The sequence below is a fragment of the Cricetulus griseus genome, chromosome 8 (genome assembly GCF_003668045.3).
Source record: "Cricetulus griseus strain 17A/GY chromosome 8, alternate assembly CriGri-PICRH-1.0, whole genome shotgun sequence".
In the NCBI taxonomy this organism is placed as follows: Eukaryota; Metazoa; Chordata; class Mammalia; order Rodentia; family Cricetidae; genus Cricetulus; species Cricetulus griseus.
The window spans coordinates 96,147,653-96,174,395 of NC_048601.1; the positions used below are offsets into that span (position 1 = coordinate 96,147,653).

General features: G+C 43.1%; 1 protein-coding gene and 1 pseudogene across 1 annotated transcript in view; one reads left to right on the top strand and one right to left on the bottom strand.

Moving 5' to 3' along the window:
• Positions 1 to 2,118: 2,118 nt before the first annotated feature.
• LOC113836958 lies at positions 2,119 to 2,501 on the bottom strand (annotated as a pseudogene).
• A 13,718-nt stretch (positions 2,502 to 16,219) lies between these two features.
• Actr3b (actin related protein 3B) overlaps positions 16,220 to 26,743 on the top strand; it is a 53,408-nt gene continuing 42,884 nt past the window's right edge. The window contains exon 1 of the mRNA XM_035448984.1: positions 16,220 to 16,271. The gene's annotated coding sequence lies outside the window, so the exon portion shown is untranslated. The remainder of the gene's footprint in view (positions 16,272 to 26,743) is intronic.

Below are 26,743 nucleotides of genomic sequence, written 5' to 3' on the forward strand. Positions count from 1 at the left end.
ACCATGTAGCCAATGAGCCACCATTACTAAAGTTTAGGCAACAGTAGGAATCTTCCTGAGTTGTCTTGTCAGTTCTTAAATGCCAGCCAAAGGCCACACTGGCAAGCAGGCCTATCTGAGGAATGAGCTCAGGCCTGTTCACCTACCCCCCTTTTTTTTCACATTTATGATATATGCATTTATTTTTCTTATTTTATTTTACTTTGCAAAATTTTAAGCAGTTACATTGATCTGTCTTTTCCTTCTTGATTTTTGAGCCAAATAAAAAAGGTTTTATTATTATTTTTTTACAGATCTTATTTATTTTTTGTTTTTTGAGATAAGGTTTCTCTGTGTAGCCCTGGCTGTCCTAGAACTCACTCTGTAGATCAGGCTGGCCTGGAACTCAGAGATCCATCTTCCTCTGTCTCCCGAGTGCTGGGGTTAAAGATGTGTGCCACCACACCTGGCTTCCAGATCTTATTTTTAAAAATGTTATTTGGACCAGGGATGTAGTTCCCTTGGTGCTTCCCTAGCATGTGTGAGGCCTTGGGTTTGATCCCCAACATTGCATAATCAGGCATGGTAACAATCCCGGCACGCAGAATGTAGAGACAGGAGGAGCAGAAGTTTAAGGTCATCTGTGGCCATGTAGAGGGTCCAAGGCTGGCCTGAACTACATCAGACCCTGTATATTTTTTCTTTCATTTAACCTCTCGTTCACATGGAGTTAATTCTGTAGGTTGGTATAAGAAGACCCATTTGGGTTAACTTCTTTTTCTCCTTTTGGCTGTCCTGTGTATCTCAACATGACTAATGAAACAAAACAAAGCCTGTGGCTGGCATGTTGACTTTATATCATGTTGGCTGTTGCTTCTTCCACACTTCATCTTTGTTGTACTGATCTGTTTGTCTGCTCATACAGAAGGACCATGAGCCTTTGAGGCTGGTGAAGGCTTGACAGTATGCCTGGCTCTGTTGTTTTTCAGTGTGCTGTTTAGTTTCCCCCTTATATTGAAAAGCTATTTAATAGTACATAGTTTTGACAGAGGTGCATCTTAGATTTGTCTTTAGCTATCTGAATTCTTAGATTTGCAATTTTGGTTATCACTTTCAGGAAATTTCTCTTGGTTTTGCTTCGGACTTTCCCACTTGACACAATTTGTGTACTGTTATGTACATAGAAACTCCCTGTAGGAAGCCTTTTTGCTCTTTGGTTTTTTTTTTAATTATATTTTTGTTTTGTTTTGTCTAAAGAATGCTGCTCATGTTATTTCTGTTTTTGAGGCTTCATGTTTCCTCCATGGTTGTTTTATGAATGCTTTTGAAAAGCAAGTATTACCTCTATGTGTTCAGAGTTAGGCATGTGCCTGTATTGGCTGCCTTATTCATGATGCTATCTAGGTATTCACGCTTTTGGTGATTTTGACCTACTTAAATGGTCTTGGGTTAAAGAATGATGTGGCAAGGTGTGCTGGTGATACTATTTCTTTTTTCTCCTGGTGGCTTCTGTAGTTTCTGCTGAATGGAGGTTGTTGCTACTTTACTGGGTGCTAAGGAATCACTTGTGTTTTCCAGAAGTGTCTTAGCATGGAAAAGCAGCCTCCCCCTCCCTTTTTCCAGCCTGAATTCTGCTTCATTGTATATAAAACCCCTCATTCCTACTTTCTTCTCATTGTGTTTGCTTGCTACATGTATTTTTGCCCATTCACTGTCATTTCTGAATTGTTTTAGTTCTGTTCTTTATAGCCAACAATACTGTTAGATTTTGCTATGTTAGCTAGCATGAAAATATTTTATATAATGTGTTGCTTAATCTCATTTACAATCATTGATAGCTGAATTAAACACATTTGTATTTAATGATATGATCAATATATTTGGCCTAATATATATTTCTCCATATGTAATCTAAAATATAGAAATATAAAAAATAAAATTATCCTGTGTATATCCACATATATTTTTATTTTTAATAATTAAATTATACACACATGTAATTAGAGACACAGTATTTTTGATTTATTTGATATATATATACATACACACACATACATACATATATATATATATATATATGTATGTATCTTTTTTTTCTGGGCAAAGTGGCTTTATTAGAGTGTAGAATCACAGAAGGACTTAGGAATTAGCATTGGGGCCCTTCTTCTTGCCAAACGTGTGCACTATGTTAACAAAGCAACAGTTATACTGCATTTGCCGTTTGGCCCAACCTGTCTTCTTCTTTTTCTTCTCCTGTTTTGCCACCTTGGGAGTTTGACCTCTCACTTTTCCAGCACAAGCCAGGGAACCATGAACTTTACCTCCAGCATGCGACCAGCAGCTACTTCCAGAATAGTCAGGGCCTCTACGCCACACTGGCCGAGGGTGGCCGTATCCTCCAGCGGGCGAGCATGACTTGATCTTCTGGGGAAATGCCTTCCAGTAAGGCCATATGAGCTTTGATCTGGGCCGGTCACCTCGAGAGTGTGTAGTCCCTGGGCGCCTACAAAGAGCTGCATGCTGGCAACTAAACCGCGGACGCTGAAGCTGCTACTGCAAAGATGCAGTCAAGAAAAAAAAAAAAAATATATATATATATATATATATATATATATATGCACACATACACACACACATACACACACACACATATATGTATATATATATAATTTTGAGGAAATTTAGGATTTTTTTCTGGTACTGGGGATTAATTTAAAGGGCTCTATCACTGAGTTACAGTCTCAATCACTTTTAGAGTTTTGTTTTGAGACAGGGTTCAGCCCAATGGGCCTTATACTCACTGTGTAGTACAGAAGGTCCTCAGATTTGTGATTCCTTTGCCTTCATCCCTAGTGCTAGGCTACAGGCATCTACACCGTGCTTGGCTCAGGCTACACCGTAATCTAGTGGTCACTCTGTCTTTAGGGGAGTCTCAGTAGTGAGCAGTGATATGACTCATCCTCCGTTCTCTTTCTTCCTGGCATTTGATTTGGAGGAAAAGAATCCTTTTACTTCTAGTTAATAACCACACAGCCATCAACAAGCCTAAAGAAATGTATTCTGTTTTGTGAATGTGTCTTGTGGGTTGCTGATGAGATGTCTCAGTGGTTAAGAACACTCATCAACAAGCCTAAAGAAATGTATTCTGTTTTGTGAATGTGTCTTGTGGGTTGCTGGTGAGATGTCTCCGTGGTTAAGAACACTTATTTCTCATCCAGAAGATCAGAGTTCTGTTCCAGCCACCCACAAGAGGTGGCTCACTCACAGCGGCCTGCAACTCTAGCTCCAGGGCATCTGCTGCCCTCTTCTGGCCTCTCAGTCACCTGCACTCATGTGTACATTGTCTCTTTCTCACACACTCACAGTTAAAAAAAAAAAAAGCGGGCAGTGGTGATGCACACCTTTAATTCCAGTGCTCGGGGAAGCAGGGGCAGATGTATCTCTGTAAGTTTGAAGCCAGCCTGGTCTACAAAGCAAGTTTCAGGACAGCCAGGGCTACACAGAGAAACCCTGTTTTGAAACAAACAATGTCCCGCGCACGCTGTATTTTCTCGCCGGCAAGAAATACACGCAGGACACTCGGATCCTTCTGCAGACAAGCTTTAATGCATAAGCTTACCAGAGCGGAGACACTGAACCAAGAAAACCCATCCCTAATAAAGGCTGGCCAGCCGCCTGGGACGTGTTACCCTATGAATGGCTTCAGCTCCTCAGGCCAAATGAGCCACGGGATAGGCAGAGATCAAAGGAATGGAGATTACCCAGCGCCTGTGAAGTAATTTACATCTTGGTGTCTTTAGGCACCATTATTGTAATGGAGCATGCAGGAAACGGCCCCCTACATATCCCCCTTTTTTTATTAATTAATGATAAGGCTTTATATTTTTACAAGCAAATAGGTCACCCATATGTTGAGGGATAGAGGCAGAGGTTGAACCTTCCCAAATCAAACATTAAGACTGCGTACAAGAGTCGCCCTCAGGCTGTTAGCTTGACCCGAAGCGCTCTTGACCTGTCCTCTGCCGTTTTTCTGGGAAAGGGAGGCTCGGGGCAGGTAACCCTTATGCAGGTCAACGTACCTCTCAGAGAAGCCTGCATAATAGGCAACTCTGTGCGATGCCTTTGCTCAGCATCCCTCATTGGGCTGCCCAAACCAGACACTCTACCCTGTGCAATGAGCCTAGGCTTCGGGTGTGCAAGAGCTGTCTGGCCGGCGGCCTATTGCTTAAGCATTGTTAGCCAAATATCAGTGGAAGCGCTTGGGCGATCTCTCTTGGTTTGAGCCCTCGAGCTTACATGCCAGCCAAAAGTAACATCAATCCGCAAACGGCTGCATCAAACAATCCCACCCCCACCCCTTTAGTCTCCGCCAAGGACAGGAGTTAATCTGGATAACAATAGCGGCTCTCAACTCCCGGGGAGAGGGTGGAGTTTCGACTTTTGAAGGTCCGAAGGGGCTCTTCGGGTGAGTCTTTCTGGGATCCACAGAGGATTTTCTTCATCCTGTGGGAAAACACAATATCGCTCCCCTGGATATTATGAGAATAGGATCCGGGCCTTTCCAAAGATCAGTTAAGATATCTTTCCATTTTACCATTTCCTTTTGGCCTTTTAGGTTTTGAGGTGAGACGCTTGGCCCGAGCGTCAATGTTTATGAGGCTTTAAAGCCCCAGGCATTCCAGGCCTTTAAGAAGTGTTGAATAGCAGGCACGGCCTTTTCCCCTATCAAAGACTGGGAAAGCCATCTGTAATTTCCTCCGCTCCTCTGATGGTAAAAAGGAGTCGGTACCAAATTTTGGGGGTGCTGATGGAAGTACACCCGCTGGATTAATAGGCGATGGCCTCATATTTGTTTTCACTTTTGGCAGCCGATATCTATCGGGGTGGTATCGTGCTGCCTCCTCCTCTAGCTCTGCTTCCTTGCTAGAGTCTAAAATCTCAGAGTCTGAGCTGCTCAGCTCCAAGGCCTCTAGTTTCGTTGTAGGGCAGAGGCTAGGTTTTGAGTCATCTAGCTGAGCTGTTTCCTCTAAAACTTTATCTCTTGAGCTTTTAGAGTCATCAGAGCTATCAAGATTTAAAGCTTTAAACTTATTTATAGAATCATCTAACAAATTATTCACTCCCTTGTCATTAGACATCCCAGGAGGTCCTTTTTTCTTATTTGTTGTTGTTCATAACAAATTATTCACTCCCTTGTCACTAGACATCCCGGGAGGTCCTTTTTCCTTATACACTCCCTTGTCAGTAGACATCCCGGGAGGTCCTTTTTTCTTATATTTTATTGTTAGGCGCGCCCCATCTCTCACTACATTCGGTTTCTGATATGTAATTCTGGACTTCTTTAAGATTGCTACAACAGTGAGAAAAGTCAAAATAGCTCCTAGTAAAAGCATAGAAGCCTCTATATTAACCTCCCACAATAGCAACATTCCCAAGCCAAAGTCCAGAAAAAACATACCTCTCCGAATTTACCACCCTGCAGTTCTGAATCCGCCTTGTAGCCAAGGGGTCTCCGCGGTGCCGGTGATGTTAAGCTTCCCGGGTTTCGGCACCATATGTCCCGCGCGCTGTATTTTCTCGGCCGGCAAGAAATACACGCAGGACACTCGGATCCTTCTGCAGACAAGCTTTAATGCATAAGCTTACCAGAGCGGAGACACTGAACCAAGAAAACCCATCCCTATAAAGGCTGGCCAGCCGCCTGGGACGTGTTACCCTATGAATGGCTTCAGCTCCTCAGGCCAAATGAGCCACGGGATAGGCAGAGATCAAAGGAATGGAGATTACCCAGCACCTGTGAAGTAATTTACATCTTGGTGTCTTTAGGCACCATTATTGTAATGGAGCATGCAGGAAACGGCCCCCTACAAAACAAAACTAAACTGTGTCCTTTTGAGTAGTTTTGAACCTTTGTTGTCAGAGTGTAAAGCCACTCATTCTCCTCTTCCCCTACAGCCACCTTAAAAAGCTCCATTATGAAAAGTTACCTGAATCACCAGTAGCTTTTATCTATTTACTAATCTATCTATCTATCTATCTATCTATCTATCTATCTATCTATCTATCTATCTATAGACAGAGTATCACAGTGTATCTCTGGCTGACCTGGAACTCACGTCTGGAGACCAGGCTGGCCTCAAACTCAGAGATCCACCTGTCTCTGCCTCCTGAGTATTGGGATTAAAGGCCTGCACCACCACTGTCCAGCCATAGCTTTTTTTTTTTAAACATATATCATAAATCCTTTCTAGAACAAAGGTTTTTAATGCTCTGTTGTCCATATGGTGTTGGAATTTCCCAAAATGAACAAACCAAATAAAAATGGAGATGAAGCATCTGAAATTCATACATATTTCACGATGTTTACAGTAAATGTGCACCCACTTGTGGGGGGTACTGACATGTGACATTTCTGCCCACCTCTGGCTGGCTACAGGTTCTTCCCATTAGTGACAAGTCTCCAAAGGCACCGCCGTCCTTGCTGAAGAGCTGGGATGAGAACCATGAAGAGGTCAATACACTGGCAGCATAAGGAGCACCCAACAAAGCTTTGCTTATGTGCAGATGGCCACCTATAATGGGAGCTGTAAAACCAGCTTAGTGTGAACTTCTGAGCAGTGTAACTTGCCGGAAGGTGGCGGGGCAATGTGCTGGAGTGACAATGTGATCTGATTGAAATGTCATTAAAGTGCAGCATAATGACATTCTCAAATGTGCAAAAGCTCAGGAATCGTAACATTCACAAACCTCACTGGAGAGCCTGCGAGTAGCACTAACCCAGCCAGTGGAAAAGGAACCAATGAGGTTTCTACAAATGGAGGCACTGAAGTGTGAAAATACCACCTTTAAAAACGGTATAAACACTGACAGGATCAGCATATGGGACGAGGAAGATAATTAGTGGGAGTGGGCGGGGGATTGGAGGGTAATTCGGGTGACGAATAACTAAATACATTAATGTACAAGTATGAAAATGTCATAGCGAAACTCATGTATAACACATACTAATGAAGAACATTAAAAAAGTGTCAACATAAAAAAGATAACAGGACTGCAAAAATCCCCGAAAGGCCAATGTAACGAAGAACTCGATTAAGACCTGGGGCAGGGAAGTGTGGACAGGAGCGGCTACATGTTTCATCCTTCATGATGTGTCGGGGGGACTGAGTTTTGACTTTGGTCAGTTGAGAAGGCTCCTGTTACACCTGCCACTGACTTTGTGTATATACCTTTGAAATTGGCAAATTGGGAGGAAGAAAAATAGCCAAATGAGAATAGATCATTTCAGAGACTGCACATCTAACACAGTGGTGTGGAGTCTGTTTTAGTATATGCGAATCCCTGGTTTTGAACCCCAGTATTCTCACACACCTGCACACACACAAACATGGAACAAAACAGAAAAGAAAGGCAATGGCAATGAGCAGCATAACGATTAAATCAAAGGTAAGACTTAAGTCTGTTGCCCACGGTGAACTCATCTGACATTGGCTGAACAATTTAATTAGCAGTCTCTTATTAAAATTTAATTGTATTTGGGCTTAGAGATAGCTTACAGGTTAGGAGAGCATGCTCTTCTTCCAGAGGACCAGGTTTGGATATACTACCCATGTCAGGTGGCTCACAACTGTCTGTACCTTCAGCTCCAGGGGACCTGGCACCCTCTTCTAACTTCTGAGCACACCTGCACACACATGGTACACATAAATCCACACACATAGAAATTAATTGCATTTTACTTGTGTGTACGTATGTAGGTGTGTGTGTGTGTGTGTGTGTGTGTGTGTGTGTGTGTGTGTGTGTGTGTGTGTTTACCATGGTACCCGAGAGGTGGTCAGAGGACAACCTGTAGGAACTTGTTTTCCCCTCTGCTATGTGGATCCGGGGATCAAATTCAGGTCACCCAACTGGACAGCAAGTGTGTGTTCTTACTGAGCCACTCACTATCTCTAAGTTAATACTCTTTTCTAAACTAAAACTGTGTTGGTTGCTTGTATGTCAGAACCATTCAGAAAGGCAAAGGGTGGTCAAAAATACACAAACAGCTGGGTGGTGGGGTGTTGCTTGCCTTTAATCCCAGCACTTGGGAGGCAGAGGCAGGCGGATTGTGAGTTCAAAGCCACCCTGGTCTACAGAGATAGTTCCAGGACAGTTAGAGTTGTTACACAGAGAAACTATGTCTCAAAAAGCCTCCCCTCCCCAGTACACAAACGTGAGTGTGGTAGGTCAGGTTAAGAGTCCTTGCTGCTCTTCTAAAGGACCTGGTTCATTCCCAGCACCCACACGATGGCCCACATCTGTCTGTAACTCCAGTTCCAGGGCCTCTGATGCCTTTTTCTGGCTTTCATGAGCACTAGGCATATGTGTGATGCATAAGCATATATGCAGACATAATACTCATACACATAAAATAAGATAATTTAAAAAAATTGACAAGTTCAGACTACAAGAGGCAGGGATACTATTTGAATGCAAAGCTAAAGCTTTGAGAGAATGCTACACTGCAGAGAATAACATTGCAGACAGAGAGTAGCAGGCATTGACATGGGGAAGTGTTCTCACCAAGGCCCACATACAAAAACAGCCCAGTGCATCATTGTTCCCTAGGTTCTTGGGTATTTGGGTGTTTGCTGAGGTCAGAGCTGCTGAGCATGTGAGATGTAAGCGGCTCTGCTCTGCGGTTTTTGTGCTGCTAGCCTTCTGTAGAAGGTGGTCTATCACTGTGAAGAGACACCATGATCAAGGCAGATTTTATAAAAGAAACCATTTAACAGGGCTTGCTGACAGTTTCACAGGCTCAGTCCATTATCATCTTTGTGGGGAGCATGGGGGCTGCAGGTAGACGTGGTGCAGGAGAGGTAGCTGAGCCTTCTGCATCCTGATACGCAAGCAGCAGGAAGAGAGAGCCACTGGGCCTGGCTTGAGCTTTTGAAACCCCAAAGCCCCTGTAGGTGGAGTTGTTTTTTTTTTTTTTTTTTTTGCCAGGACCGTCAGTCAGCTCTGTCTCACCAGCTGGCTCCCAAATACCCACACAGAGACTTATTATTAATAATATAAATATTATTAATCATAAATACTCATCCTATAGCTTAGGCTTGTTGCTAAGTGTCTCTTACACCTTAAATTAGCCCATATTTCTTATCTACATTTACCATATGTTGGTACCTTTTTTCAACATGGCATGCTCATCTCCTGCTTCCTCTGTGTCTGGCTGGTGACTCCTCAAGACCCCGCCCATCTTCCCGGGCATCCTCTCAGTTTGGCTGTCCTGCATACCCTCTTTCTGTCTCACTATTGGCCACTCAGCTCTTTATTAAACCAATGAGAGTAATACATATTCACAGTGTGGGGAAGGATTATTATTACCACCTCTCCCAACAAGGCCACAGTGCCTATTCTTCTCAAGCAGTGACACTCCCCAATGACTAAGCATTCAGGCCTATGAACCTGTGCGGGCTGTTCTTATCTAAAACACTATTCTTTCTTAATGGCCAAAGTTGATCACCAGCTTTCCAGGGCAAGATTTTGCTAATGTTTCTTCTCTCTTTGTGGCATCATACAGATTAAAACAAAATTTAAAATTAGACTTACTCATTTTATTTTATGTGTACAAGTATTTTGTCTACACATATGTCTGTGTGCTACATGCATGCTTGCTGTCCAGGAAGGTCAGATGAAGGCATCGGATCTCCTCCAACTAGAGTTACAGATGGTTGCTGTCTTAGTTAGGGTTTCTGTTACTGCCAAGGGACACCATTTAGTGAGGAAAGCATTTAATTGGGGCTGGTTTACGGGTTTGGAGGTTCCCACCATTATCGTCATGGTGGGAAGCATGGCTGTGTGCAGACAGACACAGTGCTGGAGAGGGAGCTGGGAGTTCCACACCCTGAACCCCAGCAGGGGAGCCACACTGGGCCTGGTTTGAGCATTTGAAACCTGAAAGCCCACCCTTAGCGGCACAATTCCTCCAACCCGCCACACTTCCTTAGAAGCCTATGGGAACTATTTCCATTCAAGCCACCACGGTGTGAGCCACCTTCGGGTGCTGGGCAGCAAGTGCACTTCCTGCTGAGCCATCTCTCCAACCCCTCATACAGACTTAAAAAGTCATTTTTCTTTGGTTCTAGGGAACTTGGGGGAAGAATGAAGTTAGCTCATGTTTATATCACCAGTCAAAGAGTTAAAATACTGCTTTAATGATTAAAAGATTATACAATATTATAATATCAAGAATCCACAAGTGAGCAGTCCTTCATTGTGTTTCATTTACCAAAATACCATGGAGGGAGGAAAATAAGCATTTGGGAGGAGAAATATACAAGTAACTTAAAGTGTAAAGGCAGAATAAGCAGATGAAAAGATTAAACCAGGTTTGGTGGGGCACACCTTTAATCTCAGCATTTAAGATGTAAAGGCAGGTAGATCTTCGTGAGTTCAAGGCCAGCTTTGACTACATAGTGAGTTCTAGGACAGCCACAGCTACATAATAAGACCCTATCTTGAAAAACAAAACAAATATATTTAGGTAAAATTAATAAATTTGAACATACAGCACTCTTTATTCCATAAACTGACACTGTAGTTTTCTATAAAGTAACCCGAGGAACATTTAAAAATATTGTGTGCTTCCAGTGTACAGTGTACACCTAAGTACAGACTTAGGTGTCATTTAAAAACTCTCCCATTCAGATCAGCTAACAGTTTTCTGTGAAATCGCAGGGGCATTAAGGCAGTTCTGGTTGAGATGCAGGGGCTGAGACAGGACTTTACTAGGGTCTCACTCAAAAGAACCTTCTGCAGGGTACAGTTTCAGAGCACCATATAAAGATGGAAATAGTTCTAAGATTTAACATTTCCACTTTGGAACATGAAATAATGAGCTTACATTGTCACCTTCTGCTCAAGACACATGGTTGTAGGAGGAATTTGGATTATATAGAAGCATGTTCAGTCAGCTAATTCTCCTGACTTAGCAGAATTAAGTCTCCATGTGCTGTTGAGAGATAGTGGCATTTCAGGGGAGGAGGGAGTCTGTCCTAGGACTGTTAAAACTGTGTGGGGCAGATAAGGATACAGTGTAGTTAGGGAGGAGGTGTGGGAAGGACTAGAATAGAAAGCAGGGTTGGGAGCAGGAGAGGGAGTGAGGCCTTGGTGGATGTTTCTCTCTCTCTCTCTCTGAGACATGGTCTCATTATGTAGACCTTGCTGGCTTGGAACTCACCATGTGCATCAGACTGGCCTACAACTCCCAAGATCTTGACTGCCTCTGCCATCTGCATGCTGGGACTAAAGGTGTGTGCCACCATGCCAGCCCCTAAGTGAATACGTTTGATTTTGAACCTGGAGCCCACATTCTTTCAGCAAGCACAAGTGTGACACTGGTGGTGTTTCACACCACTGTTGAGGGTGTGCACCCCTAAGTTTCCCCTTCTGTCTCTGCAGACTTCCATGCAGGTGCTCTCAGGTCAGGGAATGTGGAAGGTCATATTAAGTGAGTATAGACAAGTTAGTTTATGTGATTTTGACAATGATGTCTGTCTCTGCCATTCTGGCTGGCTTTTGAAAGGAAGTATTAAAACACAGAACCAAGGGTTTTTAATACAAAAATTAATAATTTTTCCTTCCTTCCTTCCTTCTTTTTTTATTTTTATTTTATTGAGTCAGGGTCTCACTTTAAGTCTGGTCTGTAACTTACTTTGTAGCCCAGGCTAGCCTCAAACCCAAGTCAGTCTTCCTGCCTTGGCCATCTAAGTGCTGATTATAGGCTTGGTCCATTTTTTTCCAGTGAAAGTTAATGGTCTTACATGCTTGCAGCATGTTTGGGAAAACCTGGTTAGCATAGTTCTTCCCATGGGATTCAAAACACATGTGGCACCAGAGAAAAAACACAGAATTCAATAAGGGTGACTTTCAAAGTAGAAACAAAATGAAGGCAGCCTTAAGGAAAAGCTGTGGTAGATGTGATCACTTAGCCTGTTTCACTAATTACAGTTTAGGGGATGTACATTTCATTGCACTGCATGCCGGTTGGTGGTTCCAAGGCTTATGTCAGTGTGTGAGGCAATAGCTACCTTAGTGATGAGTGTGTAAATATGGTCCATGATATTCACACAGTCATGACAAAGTCATCTGATAGTGCATTCTTAGTATGTATCCCTGCTAAGTGACTCATGACTATAATTCAAGATAAACAACAGTGAGGAAATCATCAATTTATACAAGCAAACATTAATATCAGTGTGGAAAGAGTTTATAAAAAATTGGTTGGTAGACACTAAATTCTTTTGGAGACTGCATCTAAGTCATGGGAGAAAGATTAATGTGTGTGAAGTAGGTTAGGTCTGGCAATTAGTTCTAGGCTGACTGACAGAACCCTTGGGAGCAAAGGGAATAGGATATTAAAATGCAGATGCCAGGCTCTTTCTGGAGAGTCTTGCTCTGGCCCGGGGAGTTAGTTGTATGGTAGGTTTTTGTCATGGGCGACTGGTACTTTCCAGGTGCCTGCTCAGATGGTCTTAAACTTGCTTATGAGATTCAATTGGAAGTCGTGTTTTTAATAGACATTGGGAGGACCAAGATCTTTGGGTTGTTTCCCTTCTCTCTGTTTTTCAGGTGACTCAACAGTGTGAGCTACACAGACTCTAGTCAGTAAACTAATAACCATGGGAAACTTGGCTTGTAAATGGGAACTTTCCAGACTTATTGATTGGGTTTTACTTGTTGATTGTTTGGAGGGAGCAGGTTCTGGAAAGTGTTTGGAGATAGGCAGCTATAATTCATAGGTTCTCAGAGAAGTGGTGGGAGCATATATTGATAGAGAATTTATTAAAATTTTGAATTTGAAAGTTTGTATTAGAGCTGGGCATGGTGGCGCACACCTTTAATCCCAGCACTCAGGAGGCAGAGGCAGGCGGATCTCTGTGAGTTCAAGGCCAGCCTGGTCTCCAGAGTGAGTGCCAGGATAGGCTCCAAAGCTACACAGAGAGACCCTGTCTTGAAAAAACAAAACAAAACAAAACAAAAAACCAAAAAAATTGCATTAGATATTCCTTATATCGTGATTATTTGAAGTAATGAAATTCAAAGACATTTAATACTTTATAGAGAACAATACAGGAAATCTGAAAGACATTTAATTGTTGCAATGTGATTATAGTCTGTGTCCTTGCCAGCGGGACCCCCCCAGCGCCCATTCCATGGAGGGTAGGAAAGAGTCTCACAGTTAGGCATGTAAAGATGTAGTATATACCTTAAGTAGTTTGCCTCAGGCGTGAAAATGACTGCATAATGCTACAGACGCTTAGGGAGCTTTCCCAGCACTGTGGGAGACAGGTGCTGATGGATGTGTGGGTCAGTCAGAGTGTCTCTCCGGACGTTCTGAATGGCAGTGACAGTTTTGGTTGAGGTGGAGCAGTAGGTTATAGAGTTCCCATCCACTTCTCTAGGCTCACCTCTCCTTGCCGTGGCATTGGTTAGGGTTTGGGGAAGAACACTGTGGCAGGGAGATAGGGTGGAGCTGCTGAGGGTTATCTGGTGTCCACTAGAGTCACCATTAAGGGCCATTTCATCCCCACCAGTCCTCAAGGCAGACTGACTCTGGTACAAAGAGTGGCCATTGTGGCTTAAGGCAAAGTACATTTTTAAAAAATGAAACATTAAAAAAATATTTTTGCTGAAGCATACTATGTTGACAAAGTACATTAAAAAACGTAACAATTAATACTTTAAAGAAAAAAAAACACATTTTTTTTTTCCTGAGGGGTCTCATGTAGTCCAGGCTGGTCCCAAATTTGTTGTGCTTCAGGAGCTGTCACTCTTTCTGCCTCTACCTCCCATGTGCCAGGCTCATAAGTCTGACTGCCTTTCAAATGATAAGTAGAGATATACTTCAAACATCTAGAAAAATGATAGTAAAATAATAAATGAAACTTACAAGCATGACACTGTACCATTTTTGTGTATGTTATCTCCATTTATTGCCCCAACTATACTGAAGGGGGTATGGAAATCAACATGCAGAGAGGTGAAGTAGTCAGATTTGGCAAATCGCAGAGGTAGGATTTGAACCCAGTGCAAAAGGACATGATCTGTTTTGTTTGTTTGATTTTGTTTTGAGTCTCACTATAGCTCTGGTTGTCCAGGAACCTGCTCTGTAGACCAGGCTGGCCTGGAACTCACAGAGATCTTCCTGTCTCTGCCTCCCAGGTGCTGGGATTAAGGCGTGCACCATTATGAAAGGGCATAGTCTTAACTAACAACAACAAAAACACTTGATTAAAAAAGATCAAACATGAGTGATACTTAACATCTAATATTAGTAAGTGCCTACATATCGACATAATTTGAACCCATTCCACGTAGCAGATCATTCCTCATCTGAAGAGTACTTCCTATTAGAGTCTGATTTTTTTTTTTCTGGTTTTATCACTTTTTCTTCCCCTGACCTTCAGCATCTTCCTGTTAAACATCAGTCCTGCTCCCAGTAGCTCAACATCTGGCAAGAATGCAATCAGTAGGTACCTAGGAAATTCTGCTACATGCCCCAGATACTGTCCCAGGGAGCAGAGATAGGGCCATAAACACCAGGAACTCACAAGCTAACAGAGGGAAAGAATGGATTTATTTAAGAGACTTAAGTGCAGTGGTATAGTTTTGTAGAGTAGGTGGCAATGGATGACATAACTTGTTAAAAAAACATAATTAGGCCTCATGATTTAGTGATTTCTGGTCTGCTTATTAGTTCTGTAAGCTTTTTAGCCTTGGGCCAGTAACTCAGTTCATTGGAGCATATCTCCAGAATGATGGTCATGTTAGGCATGAGCTGACATATTTGTTTGTCTTTGAGTCTGTCACTATGTAGCTGGTCTTGATCTGGGTGTTTTCCTGCCTCAGCCTGCCTAGTGCTAGGATTACAGGCTGTGATACCATGCTGCTCTGGTCTTGGATTCTCAAATACAGTCTGTGTTGGTTTCCAGGCTCTGGGTTGGCCTAGACACTCCCTCTCCCGTGGGCCTGTGACCCCCTATGTGAGAGACTGTGCATCCACTTGGTTATTAATTTCTTTTCCCAGATCTGAAGTGTGTAGACTGGTAGGGGCTTCAGTCAGGTCTTGTCTTGTAGGGCCTAGGAGTCTGAATCTGGCCTTGCCCTCTCCTGTGGTATGAAGAACTTACACCTGTAGAAGATGGGAAATAGGTATGATACAAGTGCAGCCAGCTTGCTTGTTTTACTCACTGTGCTTTCAAAAGTACCAAATCCAGCATATAGTAAAGTATATTTAAAAAAAACATAAAAGTACAAGAATTTAGAAATATCAAATGAAAGCATTTAACATCAAACATCTTGAAACAATTTGTAAATGAGAAGAAATTCATTGTTCCTTTCCAGTCCTGGGAAGTGTTTTATGTTTTAGCCCTATAAGCAAAGACTGGTTGTGCTGACTGCTGTGAACATCCCTGCTGAGGGCGGGGCGCTGGTCCTCAGCTCCTGAGATGCGTTTCCGGGTACCCTTCCAACAGATGGTCTGAGTGATGTTTCACCCTCCCCCTTTATATTTAGGAGATTATCAAATGCTTTTGGAACAGAAAGCAGTATGTTGGCATTTGTTTTTGTAAAGTCTTTTGGAATCTACCAGAGTATCTTGACAGAAAGTGGGCTTCTTCTGAAGTGACATGGTAGAGAGATGCTCCTGTCGGATGAACCTCAGATGGCAGGGGCTTCGTCTAGACATATGCCATGGTATTTCAAGGAAATTACATAATGAATCTCTAATGCTCCAAAGGTTCAGAAGTTTGGAAAAGCCTGCACTGGAGTTATCCATATAGTTAGGCTAGGGCTCCTTTTCTGCATTTCACTAGCTCTTTAGTCTGGGCAGCTTAGCTTTCCAGGGCTCTGGTTTTCCTATCTGTAAAACTTTGATAATTGTATTTTCTTTGTGTTCTTGTGACGGTGAGAAGAGAATGAGAGCGCTGTGAGAGTCAGGAGGGACAGAGAGACAGACACGAGTATCAGTCACGTTTCTGTTGTGGCACAAACAAGCTGATACTGTAAGCTTTGCAACTCTACTTTGACATGATTCTCAGTGAGCACAGTTTGTATCTCTCTCTATTTTTTATTTCAAGGGAATATTCTAAGCTTGGTGTTTCAGGGCTTGGTGTGCTTTTAATGAAAGACATGAGTGGGATGTGGTTGGGAGCATTGCCATCTAAACCTGTGTTGATGACTTTGTGCTTTTAGGTATACCAAGCTTGGCTACGCAGGCAACACTGAGCCTCAGTTCATTATTCCGTCATGTAAGTAAAGCTCTTCCTTGGGTTCTAAAGGCTTGTGTTTCTCAGCATTTTAAAGCATTCCAGTTCTGTGTATCAAGGTGTTTGAATGTTTTTAGTCTTCTTTTAGACCATCACTCCAATTCCTGGGAAGGGTTGCCTGTTTTGAATGTTGCTGTAGGAGGAGGCCATGACCTGAACTCCCTTAGCAACGCTCTGTCCTTGATTCCTTTCTTTGTCACTGGCTTTCTGGTTTTACCTTGGGAAGCTACCAGGGGCCTTTCACTGTACAGGAAGTGTCCCTACTGCCTAGAACAGTCACTTTGGTTCATCAAGGTTGAGCTGTGGTTGTGAGGATACACAGTTTCACTGGCACCCATCACTGTTGCAAGACTTTTTTTTTAGTGGCAGTGGAGGTCTACTGACTGCTCTTACTGTTCAGAAGTGTTGTGTTGTGTTTAACTTTTGTCAGCAAAGGGCGACACACTTAGGTGTCATATGTTGTCCATCCTACCTGTTCTTTATTGTCAGTGGAAGTCTCTTCAGGGGCTGGTTGGGCTTTAGAGGTAGAATTCTCTGGTTTGAATCCCAGAGACAGTTTGCCCAAGCAAAAGCTGAATGAACCCAACACCAACTGGAAACATGGCTTCCCATGTGCCCTTGCTGAGATCCTAGGACCCAGCTTGGACATTAATGGAGGAGAGCTTGTGTAGATTATATTCAGGTCAAGGCCCAAGCCTTTTTGTGGCTGTGTGAGCATCAGATCGCTAGATAATGTACTCCAGATTCTTTGAGGGGATGTAGGCCACAAGCTCCAGTGGCCTGCACAGCTCTGGCCTTCTTCGGGGAGTGATGATGCCTCACGTGGGCTATCCCTGCTGATGTTGTTACTGCTCTGCCGTGTCCTCATTTAAATTCATAAAGTGTAATATTTGTCTGGAAAGGCTCCCTGATAGATACCAGACATTACTCAACAGAGCTGTAACACAGTCTGAAAGCCCAGAGTCCAAGTTCAAGGCGCTGCCACAGTTGGTGTCTGGTGAAATGTTTTTTTGCTGGGCTCACAGAGAAGCTGTCTTCTTTCCCATTGTGTCTCCACGTTGTCTTTTCTCTATGTGAGAACTGGTGGCTCTTTTTGTAAGGCCACCACTGTAATTACATTAGGACCCTGCCCTCATGACCTTTTAACATTCACTGATGTCCATAAAAGTCCTGTCTCCAAATTCAGTCATGTTGGAAGTTGGGGCTTCATTTTGTGGAGGCATAGTTGGGTCCATGACATTTGACATCTGTACGGTGATCAGTCACTGTGAATTTTATTAGGATGAATGATCATTTCATGCTAGGTTGACAAATTGGACTTTCTGGGTTTTGAAAGCAGAGATTAGATTTTTAACCTTGTTAAGTATGTCAGCTAAAAAGAACTGACCATGTCCCCTTTGCTTTGCTATGCTGCCATCTAAAACTCAACAGTACTGAGTTGGCTGCACCACTTAACCTGTCAGCGTTCATAGAGGGGATCGAAGGCTGTCATTAGTAGGATTCACTGTCAGGAGACAGGGGAGCTCTCAGACTGGGGCTGACAGAACCTTAGCAGTGTCAAAAGCTAGAAGACAATACAGTGTCAAAGGACAGGGAGTAAAAGACGGCAATATTAAAAAAAAAAAAGAAACATTTGTCTTATCTTTTTTAAACTTATTTAATTTTTACTTATTTATTTTTGTGTGTATGGGTATTTTGCCTGCATGTATATCTTGTACCATGTTTGCAGTGCCTGCAGAAGGGTATTGGATTCTCAGGAACTGGAGTTACAGGTGGTTTTGAGCCACAATGCAGGTGCTGGGAATTGAACCCAGGTTCTCTGGAAAACAGGACATGTTCTTAATTGCTGAGCCATCTCCTTATCCCCATCAGTTTATTTTGTAGTGTGTGTGTGTGTGTGTGTGTGTGTGTGTGCGTGTGCATGCACGCGCACACGGGTGGATTTGTGTACTAGGGAGTACAGAAGCCTGCAGCGTTCAGGAGAGTACATGAAGTCCCTTGGAGCTCGAGTTTTGGGCAGCCGGAACCACTTGAGATGGGTTCTAGGAGACAGATTCAAGTCCTCTGCAGCAGTAGGATGATCTCTTAACCACTGAGCCTTCTCTCCAGCCCCAAGAATGGTGATACTGTTGGCTGAAATTCTTAGGGGAGAGTTGCAGGAAGTTGAAGATTTTAGGGCAGCTGCGAGGGTGTGTAGATAGGTGCAGGGCTTCAGTTACCCTGGGGGACTGACCGGCTGCTTGTCTCAGTGCTGAGTGGAGCTGTTTTTCTGTTTGCAGAGGTCTAATTTACAGGACAAGTTCGAGGATGTGCGTGCTGAAGTGGCTTCAGGAGAGCTGGATCTGGAGCTAAGCCCTAGAACTTGCCCAGCATGTAGCAGACCTGTGTCCCATAGTGCAGGAGAGAGAGAAGGAAGGAGAAGGAAAGATGGACAGGAAAGGGGTCAGAGGGAGGGAGGGAGGGAGGATGTGTGTTGGGGGCTGGAGCAAGACTGTGATCCCCAGGGGCTCAAGGTCAGATGTGTAGAGTGGAAGCTAAAGGAAGCTCATTGCAGCCTGTCAGGAGATGGGATTGGAGTTTGGAGAAGAAGCCATGTGATCAAGATTGGACTGTCTTTCTAGGGAACTGCATTTTGCACATTCACAGGGTTCCCAGGGCTTCCCTCAGGGCCTGGGCACTGGGGCTAGACTGGCAGTCCATCCGTCCAGGTTCTTGTATCTGTTTGTTGAAGTTTCTTGTAGACTTGCCTCCTGGTTTGGAGGAGGTTTATTCTTTGTTACTTATTTTTGTTTTGAGGTTGATGGAGACTATCGGACTATCGGGAGCCACTGAAAGGTTCAGTCTGAGGAGAGCATGGTGACCACAGAAATAGAAAGAAGACAGTGGAACAGGGAAGGTGGGGGAAAGGGAGTTGACTGTGGTCATTGCATGCTAGGAAAGTTGCCAGGAGGTGACTAGGTGAGAGGCGGAAAGCTCTGGGTGAGAGCCTGACAGCAGAAGGGGTCCGGAGGTGGTGTTTTCTGTTGTTCTTTCTTGAGACAGGTCTCACTACGTAGCCCTGTCTGACCTAGAACTCTCTAAGTAGCCCAGGCTGGCCTCACACAGATCTATTTGTCTCTGCCTTCCTGAGTGCTGAAATTAAATGCATGCCACCACTCCTGGCATGTTTTTTTCTTTAATTAAATACAGCTTTAAAAATTTGGTTTGGCAAGGAGGACCCTAAGAGAGACATACTTGGTCCCCTGGAGAAGGGGAAAGGGTCAAGATCCCCTGAGCAAATTGAGAGCACGGGAAGAGGGGGAGGGAGCTACAGAGAATGAGAAGGGAAGAAGAGGAAGGATGCAGAGGTCATGAGGGAGCAGAAAGGTTGAGTCTGGGGAAGAATAGAAGAAAGGGTTGTGATAGGTAGGGTTTTAGTTGGGGGGTGGTAGGGGAGGACGGGAGGGAGAGGGAACTGGGGTTGTCATGTAAAACAATCTTGTTTCTAATTCAAATAAAAAATCTGAAAAAAAACTTGGTTTGGGTAATAAAATGCAGAAGAGAATAAAGACCCCTGGACCACTACTCACAATAAGCACGCTAACATTCCATCTTCATGTCAGAGCAGACACGCGCAGTCGTGTGCTAGAAAGGAATTACTGGCCTGCATGTGACACAGGCCTTGGGAGATGTTTATAGCATAGGTTCACCTGCTGTGAGATCGCCCAAAGTGAGTTTCTCAGGTGACACATCCACTCCTTCCAGGCCGAGTCTTAGTTCCTCTCTTTCTTCCTAGTCCTTGCCCTCTCTTTCCTTGCTCCCCTTCCTCTGGAAGACATTTTCTGTCTAGGCTTCTAGTCTTGTGTTTCAGCTTTACATCGTATGTACAAGGGCTCACCACTCTGTGGATTTTTAAATGATTTCCTGCAAAGTTTCAGCATTATCTTAAAAAAAATCTTTTCAGTGTTGCTTTTAGTATCTATCACTGCTAATGTATTCAGGGCTACAGCTAGAGTCTAACGAGAATGTACAACTTAGTCTCCTTTTATAGACCAGACCTTAAACTCACAACTCTTTTGCCTCAGCCTTCCTGTCCTGGGATTACAGACATGGGTGGTATGTCCAGCCAAAATAATGAAAACATGAGTATTTTCTGGTTTTCTCATACAAAACCATGTGGTGAACATCTTACGCACATGCACTGTTTTTCCCCAAGAAAGGATCTGAGATGCTCTGGTTTCTCAGTAGCTGTGCGGTTGCTATCTCATGAGTTCTGTGATGACCTCAGCCTCGGGCAACATGAGTGAGGGTCTCCTTTCTCACCGTTAACCTCAGGTTCAGTGAATGTGAAATTATGCTGGTTAGCAGTAAAGCTGAGCATCATTCAGTACCTCTCCGTGTTTTGGTCCATTTTTAAAACTGCAGTTTTTGATAATTTTTGGTGTCACGGGGACCCTAGGTATCATGTACTGACTTGTTACAGATATCATTTCGTATTTTGTGATCATTTGTTTATTTTTTGTGGCACTGGGCTCAAACCTTGTGTGTATGAAACACTGAGCTACATTCCTAGCACACTGTGACATTTTTAAATTGATATTTTTTTTGCCATCTAGAAATTTTAAATTTTGATAGAGTCAAAAATTTCAATGTTTTTTAGCTTGTAATGCTTCTATTTTAAAAAGTGCATTCCCATTCCAAAGGACTCAAAAGGAATTTTGGCGTTTTAAAGTTAAGTTTTGAATATGTATGGATGATAGCTAGCTGATCTTATTTTCAAGTACAAGCCAGTTGCCCCAGCACCAGTGACTGAAAAGTACATTCCAATTTGATATTCCTCTTCTTTGTCACATTGAAGTAACGTTTATAATTGGGAATATTTTTCTTGGCAGAATTTCACCACCGTAGCTCAGAACTTTTAATTCTCCTGCCTCAGCCTCCAGAGTGCTAGGATTACAGATGTGTGATACCATGCCTGCTTGATGCTTGGAAACATTTTGGTCTTCATTTTGCCTCATTACTGTGCTTATCTGTCTCTGCTCTCAGTGTGCAGTCTGAGTTCCACCCCCATGTCATACATTTTTCTTTATTGAGTTTGATTTTTCGTTCTTTTCTGCATGATTTAGCTCTTCCTTTATACTATAAATTTTAGAATCAGTTTAAGTTAATTATAACAAACCACAATGAGGTCTTGATTAGAAATGCTCTTTTATAGCTAGTTACAAATTTTAGCGTTTAATTTTATATTCATGGATAAGAATTGAATATTCAGTTCCTCTTCATGAACGCAGTATAGGTGTCTCATTGTTCATTCATATCTTGTGGGGGTTCCAGGAATGTTTTATCTTGTTATTTAAATTCTTCTGCATGCTTCTTGTTAGATTTGCTTTTAGGGACTTTGATGTTTGTGTGTGAGTTTATTTTTAAAGTTGAGTTTTCTGATTAGCTATTGCTGGCACACAAGAACACTCTTGTGTTGGAGCTGCTGAGAGTGAGTGCTGCTCTTCCAGAGGATCTGGCTTCAGTTCCAGCCTCATGTTAGGCAGCTCGCAATCACCTGCAGCTCTAGCTCCAGGGAATCGATCCTATGCCCTCTTCTGGACTATGTGGTCATCTGCACATACCCAAATATAAATACAGATTTATGTGCATAATTTACGATAAAATAAATCACAGTAACGTTCTTGAGGTTTGTAATTTGTTTTTGCATCCAGCAAAAACAGTCTGTGGATAGACCCCCCCCCATGTTTGTGGTGTATGTACTTATTCATGTAAGCATGTACACATGCGCATGCCTGCGTGTGGAGGCCAGAGGCTGAGGTTGCTTGTCTTTGTTCGTTGCTCTCCATGTAATTTTTGACATGGGATCTCTCACTTAACTTAGAGCTCACGAACTCTGCTAGGCTGGCCAGCCAGTGAACGCCTGTTTCTACCTTCCCAGCACTGGGATTCCTGGATACATAAGTCTCCTTTACTTGGGGATCCAAACTCAGGAAGCATTTTTACCCATTGAGCCCCATCTGCAGACCGTTGCATTGCCTGCAAGTAATGGTTATGCTTGGCTTCTAATTCCAGTCTTACTGTGTTTCCTTATTGTGGCTGTTTTTATTTTTTGAACATTAATTTACTTATTGCAGGTGGGTGGGGTCCACATGCCCCTGAATGCATGTGGAGCTAGAGGACGATACTCAAGAGTCAATTCTCTTCTACATATGGGTCCCAGGGATCAAACTCAGGTAGTCAGGCTTGGTGGCCCTTACTGCTTAAACCATCCGGCTGGTCTTTGGGGCTGTTATGTTGGCTAGAACCTCTATTAAAATAGTGACTAGAGTTGGGGTTAGCAGGCGTTTTGTCTTACTGACTTTAAAGGGCTTTTAGTGTTTCGTTAGTGGTTTTATGTAGATTTTTATGTCCATGTTATTTCAAGTTTTAACAATGTTCTTAGAGCTGTGCATGGTGGTGCATAAGGCAAGAGAGAGAAGAGAGAGAGAGAGAGAGAGAGAGAGAGAGAGAGAGAGAGAGAGAGAGAGAGAGAGAGAGAAAAGAGAGAGAAGGACAATGCCATTTGGCCCAGAAAAATGTAAGTGTGTTGTGTATTTATAGTATATACACATTTACAGCTATGTTGCAGTTTAGACCATGATATCATCACTAGACAAATGGACTGGCTTAGTAGGATGAAAAGTGTTGTCTATAAATAGGAAGTTACTTAGTTTGAGGTTATTTTTAGTTATGTAGTGAGTTCAAAACCAGCCTGGGGGATATCAGACTGACTGTCTTAAATGTCTTAAACAAAAACTAAAAGGAGAAACAACAATAAACTAGAAAAAAAGAAACCATGTGGGAGCTGGGCAGGATGACCCAGGTCCAGGATGACTCCTAGCATTCAGGAGGCTGAGGCAGAAGGATGGAGAGCTTGGGAACCTGCCTGGACCACAAAGCATGAAGAGCTTGTCTTAAAAGCCAAAACCCAACCAACTAGACATTAAAGTGCTGTTCTGTTCCAGGGACATGACTTTGTGTGCACAGCTACACCTGAAAATTGCTATGATTCTTGTTCTAGGCCCTTGTTTGATAATTTAATATCTGTGCCATCGCCCTCTTATCTAGCAGTTGCCTTATTTAAGTTGATATTTCAGATTGTTGCTAGGGTGAGAATTTCATTTTTAAAAATTAAACCCAGGGATTTGGTTATTATGCTATGAGATTCTCGATCTTTTTGTGAGGAGGAGTTGGCTCTTCGTTTCCACCGTTTTGAGGTAAAAAGAGCAAGTCTTCCACTCCACCTTTTTGGCAGCTCGTTGGAAAAGGTTTCTGTGTTATTGCTGGGTGGGGCAGATGTCAGGGCTCTGTAGCTTGCTGTGGGCCCTGGGGTAGCTGGGTGACCCAGGTCGTTATTTAGACAAGAGCTCTATTGACCACTGAGCCTACCTAGCCCAAGCTCTGCCTGTCTTCATTGCTTGCCTGGTTCCCTTGCCTGCCATCCCCTTGTCCTCCTTCCTGCCTCCCACCTCTCTGTCTCCCAGCAAAACGGACTTGGTTCACAGTACTTAGAGTTAGTTTTCCAGGAAGGATACAATTTACTTTACTGTCATTGAAATTTTTGTTTGTCCTCCTTTATTGTCTTAGTTTTCTTTTTTTTTTTTTTTTTTTTTTTTTTGTGTGTGTGTGTGTGTGTGGGGGGGGGGTAATGGCTTTTCTTTTGGTTCATGTTTTCCCCTCAGATTCATGGTGAACTTGAGTGATGTCATGAATTGTAGGGTCTTTTTTCCCTCTCCACTTCACATTTTGTTATTTTGGCTTGTGAAATTTATACATAATTAAGTTTGAGCTTCCAGAGGATAGAATAATTGCATCATTTCTCTTTTAGAAAAAGTGTTGTGTGTGTGTGGGGGGGCATCTTGCTTGCACATGTCTGTCTATGCTCCACGTTCACGCCTTGCCCACAGAGGGCAGAGGAGGGCGTCAGGCACTCCTGAACTGTAGTTACAGGTGCTTGTGGACCACTGTAGGGGTGCTGGGAATAGAACTCAGACGGTTCTCGAGAGCAGTAAGTGTTCTTAACCACTGGGCCGTCCCCCAGGCCCTTCTTGCACCCTTTTCTTTTCACCATGACTTCATGGTGCTTTTCTGAGAAAAAAAAGAAATTTACTCTTTAAATTTACATCCAATTTACTCTTAAAATGCTGTCTTAATTCTATTTTTGTGATAATTTGAAGGTGTCAGAAAAATTTATTTTTAGTAATAATTGTACAAGTGTATTTACTTGTTTGGAATAGTGTTTTACACTTACTTATTTGTTATTATTAATTATTAATATTGGTGTGTGTGTATGTGTGTGTATGTATGTGTGTGTGTACACGTGTGTGTACGTGTGTACGTGTGTGTGTGTGTGTGTGTGTGTGTGTGTGTGTGTGTGTGTGTAGTGCCATGGTGTGCACAAAGGTCACACAGAGGAAAACTGTTGGAGTCAGTTTTCTCTTTCTACTACCTTGGTCCTGGAGATTGAGCAAGTGCCTTTACCACTGAGCCATCTTGTCGGCTCTGGAATGATTTTAAGATAAATTGTCTACAGCAAATCTCATAATTTGAGACAGGTCTATTGCTGGACTTGTTTTAAGTGTCCAACTGTGGAATAATGGGTGTCCAGCCTGTAGCCCGAAGTTTAGGATGATGAGGCTGACACAAACTTACAAACGCCTTTAACTCAGTGGTGCTGTTCTTAACTGTGAGCTTTGTAGATGACAAAAGCCAGACACAACCTGTTAGGATAAATGAATTTGAGAGTAACAGGCTATAATTCTTTAGCTTGCATAAAAATTTGCATTTTGTTCTGTTATCTTCCTTCCTATCCCCATAATTGAAGAGCCAATATGGTTAGTATTTAGAAGAACAGCCACTGTGGTCTTGCTACCTAGGGCCTAGGGCTAGCTGTGTCCTGCTTTGGCTGACGATCTCAGGTCTGCACACGGGGTGGCCTGTAAGTTACTGAAATGGAGCTGCTGCGTGGGCTCTGAAAAGCTACTTGGTGGCTGTGTCTAAGGCCTTGATATGGTTTAAACAACTCTGACTTCGGATGGGGTAGGATCCTACCTGCACCTTGTTGCTATGAATAGTTTTACAAAACATTCTTCAGTTTGTGCCTTCACTCACTCTGACACTCCTGTAGAGTGACTTTTAAACGCTGAATTATGGGATAACTCTGTTGTCACGGTGTTTCCTGACTCCCTCTTACGTGTTCAGGCACATTTTCAGTGTGGGTCACGTTATCACGGTATCATGGTATCACGGTATCACGATATCTCAGTATCACGGGGTGCTGCCGTGTCTATGGAGTGTCTGTGCACGTTATGTAGTGCTGTAGCCCTGTGCAGGAGGTGGTGGGACCTGTCCCCCCTTTTTTTGTGGAAGGAGTACTTCCCGAAGGGTCGCTAGCTGAACTTCACTTTGTGAAACTGCTGCATTACTAGAAGGGTTAGGTCATATCAGAAAGATCAGGAGCCCCTCCCCCCCCAGGTACACACAGGAATTCTGAGGAACTTCAGTTGGCACTCCTGCAGCTTCACCAAACATACATTAAACCCCTTACGAGGCTCTGTTGGCATAGCTACAGAATTAGGCTGCTGTTAGAATCATTTGACATAGTTTGATTATTTCCCAAATTCACAATCAGCATTTCAGTGGGGTAGAATGTGAGCCCGGCACACTGGCAGCAGCTGCTTAGGTGCAAGGCCTTGATTGCTGAGATGGCAGTATGTCTCCGCCAGGCTCCTACGCAGACTCAGTGACACCGTGCACAAAAAGAAGCCGCAGAGTGCTGGGTAAACCTAACGGCTCCTGATTTAGTGATTTGCCGCACCTGTCCCTGGAGAAGCAGCAGACTTACATTTTCTGACTTGAAGTGATTTAGTCTTGTTGGTGGACTGGTTAGAGTTCTTTGTGAAAAATGCATTAATGGAAGACGAAGGGCCAGTGGCCATTGAGAAATTGTCTCCAGTTACCAGGTAGTCAGGGAAAGTTTGCAGGGATTGGGTAGCATTCCACAGAGACCTGAGGAGGAGGGGGAGTTGCAGGGAGCTCCGACTGTGACCAGGGCTTAGGAGTATCAATGCAAATTGAATCTTTGTGAAGCATTTCACAGTTTTATTAGATGTTAAATTCTGGATCGAGGTTATGTGGTTCTTTATTACTAAGTATAGTTGTAAATACGTACTGTTAAGATCTTCTGTGATATGGTTGTTTGAATATTGTGTTTCTCTTTTTGCAACAGATGCTGGCCCACAGCCTTGTAGTTTTCTTTTTAATTGGAAGCCACAGCTCCCCCCTCTCCATAATCAGACTATATATTTAAAAACTATTTGATGTCATTTTATTAAAATAACTTAAGAGCATATAAGCATTGTTTTTCAGTTTTACTTCCTCTTCTATGTTGTATAGAATTCTATTCCCTCCATGCTTTGTTTTACATTCAACAT